This window comes from Pelodiscus sinensis, chromosome 1, assembly GCF_052426305.1.
Source record: "Pelodiscus sinensis isolate ZL-2025 chromosome 1, ASM5242630v1, whole genome shotgun sequence".
Taxonomy (NCBI): domain Eukaryota; kingdom Metazoa; phylum Chordata; order Testudines; family Trionychidae; genus Pelodiscus; species Pelodiscus sinensis.
In genome coordinates this window covers 206,974,298-206,986,851 of record NC_143052.1, presented here as the reverse complement: position 1 = coordinate 206,986,851, position 12,554 = coordinate 206,974,298, and the positions used below count along the sequence as shown (strand labels likewise).

The 12,554-nt window shown below is 36.6% G+C and overlaps 1 protein-coding gene across 4 annotated transcripts in view; it reads left to right on the top strand.

The window, feature by feature from the left end:
• The window catches only part of IL1RAPL1 (interleukin 1 receptor accessory protein like 1), a 1,174,742-nt gene that overhangs the window by 922,852 nt on the left and 239,336 nt on the right, over nucleotides 1-12,554 (top strand). The window lies entirely within an intron of this gene.

Below are 12,554 nucleotides of genomic sequence, written 5' to 3'. Positions count from 1 at the left end.
GTTGTGGTGTAATATACAGTATAGAATTATAATGTATGGTATCTAAATGCAAATCAGTTTTCTAATGTGTTGGCGGATATTCTAGCTTTATCAACAAATGGAAGTAAGTTTGGTGGTTAAGCCTGAATAAGTAGCAGACATTTGTTGACATTCCCTGAATAATGTTAAGGAGATACTATTGAGGAGACATCTAAAATAGGAGGAGTGGGTAAGTTGAAAATTAGGCCTGAAATTAATTGGCAGAGAACTTTATACTGTGCTTGTCCATGCTATGCCTGTCACTAGCCAGTATTTTGTATTCCTTCACTTTAATAAATGTAAAAATGGTGTGATCAGGAATAGTTGGTTCAGGGTATAATGTGTTAAAATACATGCACATGCACACCTACAGTTTCAATACAATTCCTTGAAGTATTAATTCTTAGAGGCACTGTTTTTATGGATAATGGCACATAAATACCAATGAGTGTAGGACATTGTGTCTGGTTCCTCTCTCAGTCCCATGAAAAGCCCAGGGAATGTAGTCCAAAATAACTCTGCATAACTGTGTTCTTGACTAATGTTGATTTCAGAAATGTCATTGGGTAAAAATTGATATAGCTTTTTCTTACTTTTTGTTGCTCTCTTTGCTAAATGTACTACATCGATGAGATTTATTAAAAAAGCATGTTATTATTAATTGTTATTTAGTGGCTTTTATCTCTGATTTTTAAGATTAATCATATCTTGATTTCTCAAAGTTCTAAGAAATAGAATGAATAATTTTTGAAGGGCATGGTGGTTATGGAATATGCAGTTCTCAGAAGATTAAATAGTTGCAGATAAATGTGAAAGAATTAACTTGAAAATGTTAATTTCATACACAAATTGGAAGGACTGACAATAAATTAATCTCAAGTGCTAGTGGCTTGTCTTGTCTCAAAAGGATACAGAAATTATATTAATTAATTACTTAAGTATCTGTTCAATAAGCATATGAATGCCAGACTATTGGAATTATACTGAATAATGATCTTCAAACTAAAGGTCCTGATCCTGCTACAATGTACCATCATTTGAGTTAAATCATGAGTTGTCTCATTCACTTCAGTGAGATGATTGAAATGTTTTAAATTAAACAAATACATTATACATTGGCAGGATTGCGGCCTTAAAATTTCTACAAATTATCCATTTGACTTCTCTATCACAGAGACACTGAAGTTGCTGGCATTCACGTCTGAATATTATAGACTCTTCCCATGCTGAGGATCCCAGTTGAAATAAATATTTGAGAGCCACAGTATTTTTTAGGAGAAATATTGATAGTGTCTGCTTTTCCTAGACTTAAGAAAAGATGGGTAAGGTTTTTTTAAAAAGGCAAGTGTAAAAGTTGGAGAGCAAAAACATAATTTTTTTTTAGGCTGGCCATGTGAAAATATTTCTTCTTCCAATTTGTATGGATCAGACATTTGTAATTTCCTCTAAGCTAGCTTTATCAGCATGACTTATCTTCTACTTGGTCAGAATACAGTTGCACAATTCCTCAGTGATTTGAGCTACTGTGACCATATTCGGCTCGCTTTGCGTTCTGTGCATTGGTTGCATACTAAAGGTGAAATCAGTTTATATTACCCTTATTGGTTTAGAAAGTGGAACTAGCATTGGCTGTATTCAAGACCTCCTCCTTGAACCTTATCTGAAGGATTTTTGCACTCAATTCCTCCTCCTGCTTAAAGAGTTCTGCCATTGCATCTGAACTCAGTAAGCAGTGAAGTTCTTGTTGTGCTGGCATCTACATGTGGGACTCTATCCCTCCTGAAATCTGGCTCATTTCTTCTCTCCCCAATTTTGTTTTAGAGGTGTTACATTTTTTTAAATTACCGTTGCTTTTGTTCTATTATTCTGTTCATATTGTTTGTTTACCCCCTTTCTTAGTAATTTTATAGATGTTGGAATGTTCTTTATATTAGTCAATGGGAAATAGCTTTTTTGATAGTTTTTTCAGCACCATGAGCACAAGATAATTCGGGCATGGTAAATCCAAAGTCCAGTGCCTGGTGAAATTTAAAATGAAAATCAAAATCCTACACTAGATCTTAGATGCCAAATTTTACCTGTTAAACTATCAATAATAACTTGCATTATTAGCTGGCATTTTAAAATAATTGCCTTTCCCCTTCCCTCCCCCCCTCCCCCCCCCCCCCCCCCCCCCCCCCCCGTTCTTTAAATAAACAAGTATGCCTGACTTTATTCTGAATATAGTGTTCTTCTCTGGAACAGTAGAGAGCAGGTGTGTTCATGGTAAGCAATTTGTTAAGGATTGGCAAAGCAGCTCATAAAAATGGATTGAAACATCAATGACAATTTTGATTCAAAAAATGAACTGATAGACATTTGAGAGCAGAAGTTAGGTTAATTATTTTTTCTTGATTTGTTCTTATTGTTTTTCTTCTCTCTTCTTCTTATTGATTTCATGGTCCTATCCAGAACTGGAAGTTGAATTGCCAAAAGTCTGCGGAAAAAGGCTATTCTTGAACTATTTTCAGACAAATAGAAAGCAGAAAATAGTAAAAAAAAAATAATAATAATAATCTCCGTCACTCTGTGAACACAGCAAACATTTTTAGACAACTGCTTGGGTTAGCAGCCACATGCACTGTTTGTTCTCTCCTGGTGGTCAGCAAAGCTTTTTGCAATAATATTGAATTAATTACCCTATGATGAATTGGGGGCTCTCTTTCTTTTTTTCCTTTTCTTTTCTTTTAAAACCAAAAGAGACGCTAACACTTTTTCTAGTATATTGTTTCTAAGAGAAAGATATAGAGAATTCCCAAAGGTCAAGTTTCAGTGAAGGAGATTAATGATCCATTTATATCACAATGTATTTTATATTTTTTTACAGGAATTTGGCCTTGTTAATGAGAAAAGTACTTCTTAACTAGTCTAATCAGAAATTATATAACTAAATACATAGCTAAAAAGAATTAACTAGCACTTTGTATGTGGCTGTTCTAGTTCTCAGGCTGATTTGCCCCATGCATGCACTCCCCTAAGGACAGACCTAGATGTGTTACTACTATATGACAAGTTATGTACATTAGTTTAAAAGTTATTTTGAATATTATTCTTTATAATTAACATCTTCACGAGAATATACATGAAAAACGAAGACCAAATTTGTTTAAATATTGTGCACGTTGTACATTTTAAAAAAATGTGCTCTATTGGTGTTGTGAACAGCAGCTTTTAAAACATAGACATCATATACCTTCTTTATAGTCCCAAAACAAAAACTCTGAAGACTGTAGAATGCATTTTAAGCAACATCAGTACTATTCTAATGAACTGAATGTCCAGTTAATGTTTAATATGGAACTGAGTTTAGTGGAGATATCTTTCTAAGCATAATTTGCTTTATTGTATTTATATTATTAAAAATGCGCACTACCTAAGCTCAGAGAGAATTCAAATCTGACAAAAGGACACAATAAATGTAAAGAGCCATTTACATTTTATAGTGGCAGTCTATTTATTTTTCAGTTAACAACACAACTGTTGGCCCACTTTTCAAATTCACAAATATGTATCAACCTCAAAAATCTTAAAATGTTTAAGTAAATGGGATCATGGGACTTCTGAATTTAAATATTGAAATATTCAATAGATTTCCAAAAGAATTCATTGTAAAATTATATTGTGCTAGTGTGAGAGAGAACTTAGTTTAATTGACTCATCTAGTCATACTCTACAGTACAGGACCAAAAGGCTTTGATTAAACACTTATTTGAAAAATTAACTGTCTAAATAATAACAACAGAATGGTTCTTCAACCAGCTTCAAATAAAGTGTCTAAGGAATAATGAAAAAATAGGCTTTCATTAGCAGAAAAATATAGCTTTTCCTATCATAGAGAGATGTAAAATAATCACTATGGATGCTTGTCATTGGGGAAAGGATTTTTTTTTGCCTAAATTTAAGTTAATCACAAAAAATGTAATTATTATTGGCCATATTATTCTTTAATATTTATATAATGATACTGTCCAGAGGACTCAACTAAATGAAAGTCCCTGCCTCAAAGAGCTTACTATCTAAGGGTACGTCTAAACTACGTGGCTCCATCGATGGAGCCATGTAGATTTGTTGTTTTGGCAAAGGCAAATGAAGCCGCTATTTAAATGATCACGGCTTCATTTAAATTTACATGGCTGCCACGCTGTGCCGACAAACAGCTGATCAGCTGTTTGTCCGCTCAGCGCGCTAGTCTGGACGCTCCCTTGCCGACATCAAAGCCCTTTGTTGGCAGCCCCGGTAAACCTCATCCCACGAGGAATAACAGGGCTGCCGATAAAGGCCTTTGATGTCGGCGCGGGAGCATCCAGACTAGCACGCTGAGCCAACAAACAGCTGATCAGCTGTTTGTCGTCTCAGCATGGCAGCCATTTAAATTTAAATGAAGCCGCAATTATTTAAATCACGGCTTCGTTTCTCTTTGCCGAACAAACAAATCTACATGGCTCTGTCGATGGAGCCATGTAGTTCAGACATACCCAAATAGTGCAAACTGTATTGTAACCTCCTGCTTTGCGGAGGTAAACTATTTCTTATAAAGATCAACACTCCAACAGTCATAAAAATCATATAAGAACATAAAAACAGCCATACTGGGTCAGACCAAAGGTCCATCTTGCCCAGTCTCCTGTCTTCCAGTAGTGGCCAATACCAGAAGCCCTAGAGGGAGGGAACACAACATGTAATACTCATGTGATCCCTTCCCTGTCATCCATTTCCATACAATCAGAGTCTTGGGACACCATTCCTACATAACCTCGCTAATAGCCATTGATGGACCAAACCTCCATGAATCTATCCAGCTCTTTTTTGAACCCTGTTAAAGTCCTAGCCTTCACCACATCCTCTGGCAAGCAGTTCCACAGGTTGTAAAGGTAAATTGCCACACAATTTTAAATGGAGAGCAGGGTAGAGAAGCCAGTGATTTATACTATTAGTGACTGATCCTCTTAAGGTTTCAAGCTTAAACTTGCTTTGGTTAAGCATCAAGAATACTTAACTCTTATCTGACATTTACTTGCATAATCCAAAACTCTGTAATTTCATCTATGTGTATATAAAATATGATCTGATGCACAAAACCTTTTGTAAGAAATTTATCAAAAGCAAAACCATAATAAAATGTAGAATGCTATATAGTATACAGTGCAATTTAGAAATAGGCATATACTGGACATGATTCACATACTTTAAAATGGTGCTAATAAAAAGCCCATAATCTGTTAAATTTCAAACACCAGGATTGTTCTGCAATCATTTTACCTTTGTTTTTGGCTTGAAGCTACACTGAATGTTTCTGAATTACATTCAGATTCCTCATTAGGACAAATATCCTAATATAGAAACATCTAAAGGCATTATCTGGTAAGAACATAAGAATAGCCATACTGGGTCAGATGAAAGGTCTATATGGCCCAGTATCTTGTCTTCCAACAGTGGCTAATGCCAGATGCCTCAGATGGAGTGAACAGAACAGATTATCATCACATGATCCCTCTCCTGTCATCCATTTCCAGACTCTGAAAAACAGAGGCTAGGGACACCATTCCTACCCATCCTGCCTAATAGCCATTGACAGACCTAACCTCAATGAATGTAACTAGTTCTTTCTTGAACCCTGTTAAAATCCTAGTCTTCACAATGTTCTCTGGCAAGAAGTTCCACAGGTTGACTGTGTGCTCCATGAAAAAAATCTTCATTTTGTTTTAAACCTGCTACCTATTAATTTCAGTTGGTGACCCTCTAGTTCTTATGTTATGGGAACAAGTAAATAACTTTCTTATTCACTTTTTCCTTACCAGTCATGATTTTATATACCTCTATCATACTCCCCCTTAGTCTCCAATTTTGTAAGGTGAAAAGTCCCAGTCTTGTTAATCTCTCTTCATATGGGACCCTTTCAAAACCCCTGATCATTTTTGTTGCAATTTTCTGAACCTTTTCCAATGTTAAAATATCTTTTTTGAGGTGAGACGACCACGTCTGTACACAGTATTCAAGATGTGGATGTACCATAGTTTTATACAGGGGCAGTAAGATATTTGTCATCTTTATTTTCTATCTCTTTTTTAATAATTCCTAACATCCTATTTGCTTTTTTGACTGCCACTGCATACTGATCACATGCATCTGACGAAGTGGGTCTTTGCCCACAAAAGCTTATCCTCCAACACTTCAGTTAGTCTATAAGGTGCCACAGGACTCCTCGCCACTACTGCATACTGATGTTTTTAGAGAATTATCCACGATGACTCCAAGATCTCTTTTCTGATTAGTTGTAGCTAAATTAGCCCCCATCATATTGTTTGTATAGTTGGGGTTATTTTTTCCAATGTGCATTACTTTACACTTATCCACTTTGTTGTCCAATCACTCAGATTGCTGAGATGTTTTTGAAGTTCTTCAGTCTGCTTTCATCTTGACTATCTTGAACAGTTTAGTATTGTCCACAAACTTTGCCACCTCACCGCTTACTCCTTTCTCTAGATCATTTATGAATAAGTTAAAAGTCATGTTAAAAGTCCATCCTTCAGGGATAGAGTTGCCTAAAGTCACTTGTTAATTGACAGACCTGGGTTTGTTATTATTCTTAAGACAAGAAAAGTCCCACTAGGGTCTCCTAATTTACTTTCTTCAAAGGATGCTCTTATTAGTCTTTGCCCTTCATCGTTTATGTTTGTGAACACAGTGCAGATGGAGGAGTGAGTGCTATTTAACTTAGATTTTAATAGTGAATAATCATCAAAAATATGTTCCTAATCTAAACCCGTCTGTTTTTATATATTTATTTATTCAATAAAACTTTTGAGTCCTTTTTGGTTTTTCTATAGCAGCAATTTATTCCTTAGGATTATTTGATTTAAAGGCAGACTGACTTTCCGGATTGGTGTCAAAATTTACTTCACTTTCCTTTGATCTACCAATAAGATGTCCTGTGTGAATTTATTTTGATTCCTTGGGCAGCACGTTAGTGCTTTTTCACATGTCACCATTTGTGTATATAACTATTTACTAAAGGCCAGGTTGAAAGAACCTAGATGCTTTTGAAAATCTCACTACTGTAGTTACCTAAATACCTTTTTAAAAATCTGGCCTAAGGATAATAAGCTATCTTCTATGGAATCCTTTGCAAAGGCAAATTTCTACTATAATTTTTACTAACCATAAATACACAGCCAAGACAGATAACCACAAGAATTAAAAGTTAATGTGTTATGCACTCTGAAGTCATTAAGTTAAATTAAATAAATATGTTTTGGGTGGTTCTTGCTTGTTTCCTGAGTCTTTAGCGTGTACTAGCTAGTAAATGCTACATGCATTTACTGTTCTCTCTCCCAAAGAATCCATATACAAGTACATTTCTATAATATTCAATACCGTTTTAAACTTTTATTAACACCCCCCTCCGCATTGAAGATATGTTACTGATTCTTGCTCAATTCCTCATCCTGCAAACTTTGAAACACATACTTCATTACTTCATTTGTTGCATGCATCTCTTTTCCTTTTAATGTTATATCCTGTTGTATGCTACATATTTTATGGTACATTTCAATGATGATCTTTATGACAATAAGTTTGGTTTTTTGAGGTGCAAAAACCAAAGACATTTTTAAAATTAATCATTGCATCATTCCTTTTCACTGTTGAGAGAGGAGCACAACACTTCCCTCACTTAGTTTGCTTTTTGTTGAAAATATAGTGTCCTGTCTCCACAGTGTTTTTACAGTGGGATAGCGAATACATGTTAGTTACTCAGTGGTAAAAACACAAATTATCATAGCACTCAGGAGCAGTGTTACTGGTGGGTGCCACAATAGCAGACAACCAAACAAGTGCACATAACCTCATTGTTGGCACACAAGACAAAACTCATTCTGCTCATGGATGGAGAATCCTAGAGGGAACACTGGACATGTGCTCAGTCAATAGTTGATATCCCCCATTATTATAGACAGGGCTCAACAAATAATGCAATCTACTCACCCGTGGCGAGTAGACTGCAACCTGGAAGAGCCGGGTTTGGGTGATCTGCGCATGTTCTTTATCTTGGTAGCCTGTCTAATCTCCCTTAGTATTTCATAGTCACTATCACTGTCCTGGTCATGTGGATGATAATATATCCCTAGTAAAATAATCTACAATATATTTGACAGAGTTTGTCTAGGAGTGCGTCTATCTGTCTGTCTGTTCAAGAACTCCTCTAAACAGTAAGAGCTAGTAGGACCACCAAATTTGGATAAGCTTCCTCTTATCATAACTTGAAGTAAGGCAAGGGTTTGGTTGTTCCAGGAGTATGGGATGTGCCTGGAGTGTGAAAAGAAGGACTCTGCTAGCAGGAACAGTAGTGCTGTATATTGACCAGAGGGGCAGCAATGGGCCAGAGATGGGAACTGGGATTTTAATTCCATTGTGGGAGCAGGTGGCAGGCCTGGAGAAAGGGACAGCTGTCTACTCTATTTTTGGGAGAGTTTGTCTGTGTGTCTGTCTGTCCCCTAGCCAAGAGACATGCACCCACTGGTGCTGTCATGGCCATAGAGAGATACTTCTCACCTGGCCTCTGTCCCAAGGGTAGCCTGAATAATGAACTCATTATCCCTAGCCTCAGTCCAGAGCAATGATTTAACTGAAGAAAAACAAAAATTAATTGAGTTAAGGATCCAAGCAATGCCAGGCAAAACTTCTAGTAACAGCAACAACAACAATAATAATAATTAATATGTAACATTACATAATAATAATGTGTAAAACCAAGAAATGTTCAAACAAAGTTTAGAATTGTGTCCTAAACATTTCTGATCCCTGTTAATTTAGTCTGTAATATTCTGCACTGGAGTTACTGGTCTCCTGGGAACAGCATTAATCTCCGTATGTAAAAGTGACCTAAATAGCTTCTTTGGGCTATCAGTCAAGCTACATGTAATTCTTACTTTTTCCCCAAGGAGCAGTCTGCTCTCCAATTGTACAACAATAACCACTTGCCAACACTGCAGAAATGAGATTAGCATCTGTTCATGAAGCTCAAATTCAGAGTGATTTTACAAACTAAAAGATATTGTAGCTGAACTTGCTTTTGTCAAAATTAGGTGCTTTGTATCTGAATCTATGAGAATTTTGAATACTGTTAATTGTTAAGTACCTGGCTGGTTTCCACATTTTTGAGCACTGCTATTTTGGTGAAAAGTTTGTGCTAAATGTTCCTGAAGTATCCAATTTTACTTTTTAATTACAGAATACATTTTGGAAGCTGTGCAAACTGTAGTATTAATACTTTAAAAATTTTGTTTATTTAAAATTATGTATATTTGGTAACATACATAAACATTTTATATTGTGAACATGCATTTTATATTTTCATAAGGTTTGTGCCTTTTTCTTTAAATTTTCATAAAGTATTATGAAAGCATAGTATTTATAATACAGATACGTAACGCTGTGAATGCCCAATTCATCACTTATCCAATTGTGGTTATCTGCTTTTTAGTATTTTAGGTACTTCCAAGTCTAAAAAGAGACATTAATTTAACTTGACTTTACATAATGCCACTTGATTCAGGGATAAATCTTGGCCATTGTTCCTTTTGACATGTAGAATATCTTTATTAGAGCATTGCAATAGTGCTAATTGTAGTTGTGAATGTAAAAACGTTTTAAAATAAATATCCATTACCTATAAAACAACTAATAGTCTAGCAGCACCTTAAAGACTAACGAAACATGTAGATGGTATCATGAGCCTTTGTGGGCATAACACACTTCTTCAGATGACTGGAGTATTAATTACAGACTAACTCTACTACCCTACTGAAGCTTTATCCATTACCTATGTTACATTAGAATAGATGAGTCTCAACTAAAGTTGTGACCCTCATAACCCTTGAATGATTTCTTTAGGCCTGAGGAGAGCAGAATCCAAATGGCTTTATCTCTACAATAGCTCAAGTCCAAATCTTGAATCTGAGCATTTATTAACATTGTAGCTTTTAAAAGCCACATCTTGATTTTACTTTTGTTGCTTAAATCTGCTCAGTAATAACTTAGATTGTTCAAAACAAAAGGATTTTTAAAGACTTTTCATTATTTTCCTCCCCCTTTTTTTCTAAGTTGTGATGATGAAATTAGACTAGAAGTTCCATTTTTTTTCAAGGTTTCATGCAGAGAAACATAGATGTAACACAAGAAAGCACACACAAGAACCTAAATGCAACAGAAGTCATGAAGATGGTGAGCTTTGTGGTAATCCTTAATCCCGGGAGACTTTCATTACAGAGTCTTGGACCTTCCCCAGAGCAAGAACTGTCTGCAGCACAGAGAAGCTTTACTATTAGGCTGTGTCTAGACTGCAGGGTTTTTTTCGAAAAAAGTAGCCTTTTTTCAAAAAATCTTCACCTGCATCTAGACTACAGCCGCGTTCTTTTGAAATTAAATCGAAAGAACTCGGCTTTTCTTTTGACGGAGGTACTCCTCATTTCATGAGGAAGAACACCTTTTGTCGAAAGTGCTCTTTCGAAAAAAGGCGTTCTTGAATGCAAACAGGGCTTTTTCGAAAGAGAGCATCCAGACTGCCTGGGTGCTCTCTTTTGAAAAAGTGGCTCACTTTTTCGAAAGAAGAGATTACAGTCTAGATGCTCTTTTTCGAAAGTATCTTTCAAAAAAGCCTCTTTCGAAAGAGGCTTGCAGTCTAGACATAGCCTTATTGTTGAGAATTCCATTTAACCGAAGAGTGATAGTTGCTGTGCACAGGCTACATCCTGGAGATTTAGACAGCCTTTTCTTAATGTCTACATATCCTATGGCAGCCGTCTGGCCTGGGTTGACAGATTCGGGCTAATCAGGACCATTCTAGAATGTTAAAGATAGGTGCATACACAGCACTTTTAAGTTTCAGCTGAGGATGGAGTTAGCCCTTGAAGCTCTCTACCCTTCCTTATGCTTCAGACCTTAAGCTCCAGACTGAGCTGCAACTTCAAAGCTCTAGCGACAAAGATATTTTGAGAGTGCTAGTGTAAGCCTTGCCAGCCTGAGCCTGCCAACCCGCACTGGGAGATTTTGTGCCAAGGATGTCTGGGCCCCACAAATGAAATGCTTTGAAAATAAGGATTGAGACCTGGAACCTGATTTAAAATTCTGTGGAAAGGCAGGGTAGAGAGCAGAGGACAGGTTTGTTATGTTTGCAGTAACCTATGTTCCTGGGAAGATCCACTGCAGCATTCTAAAATAACCGGAGTTTCCTAAGTGCTGATGCCCAGTATATTGCATTACCTGTAATCCACCTGACATGACAAAAACGTGAATTAGCCAAAGCCTGGTCTTTATCTGCCAGAATAGGTCCGAGTTTCCTAGCCAAAAAGGAGAAGTTAGAAAGTGTTACTCATGCATACTTCTATGTGAGAGTTCAGCATGAGTGAGGAATCTAAGACAACTCCTAATCTATAGACTAACTTGATGAACTGTGAACATGCATTTTCAACCAAAAAAAATTCTGAGCCATAGCTAAACATTCTTCAGAATACTTTCTTCTGACCATCAGCAGCATGGTCTTTCTCAGGTTCAGTTTCAGACAATTGTTGTTTACCCTTGCTCTGATCTTCTTCAAGCTCTGGGCCATCTTGATGGTAGTGATATAGTCCTGCATGGTGAAAAATAGGCAGAGACCTGTAACAGCAGCATCTTGCTGGCACTTTTGTTTACGTTGTCTGATTAGTTCATATAGTGGCTTCATGTACATACTGAAAAGGACCAGAGAGAGAGAATGGACACTAGTGGAAATCCACAGTTGAGGGGGTCTAGTGATGCAAATGCATTTTACCGTTACTACTCATTGGGTGTAGAATAGTGATAGAAATGTAGCCGTGTTAGTCTGGGGTAGTTGAAGCAAAATGCAGGACAATGTAGCACTTTAAAGACTAACAAGCTGGTTTATTAGATGATGAGCTTTCGTGGGCCAGACCCACTTCCTCAGATCACATAGTGGAAGAAAGTAGTCACAACCATATATACCAAAGGATACAATTAAAAAAATGAACAAATATGAAAAGGACAAATCACAAAGTGGGTCTGGCCCACAAAAGCTCATCATCTAATAAACCATCTTGTTAGTCTTTAAAGTGCTACATTGTCCTGCATTTTACTCATTGGGTGTATCCTTCGGCAAGCACTCAGACCGTATTAGTTTATTATCTTAGACTCAGCAAGACATCAAGTGTTGAATTCTCCAGAGAAGTCCAGGAGAATGAGGGTGGATATCTATTTGTCCACTATCCACTGGCAGAAGGAAATCATCAATGTAAGGAAGTTTCACCTTCATGTCCTGACCTGAATCCAGATTGTCTTGGGTCTAGTGTGTGAGTTTCAATCAGATAAGCTTGTTGCTCGTCTTTTGTGAGTTTCTCTATGAATTTTTTCAGGCATGGGAGGACTGACACTGGGTTGAAGTTGGCCCCAAATTTACAAGAGAAAAAATATTAAATAGTCACTGACCAATTTATAAGCTGACACAG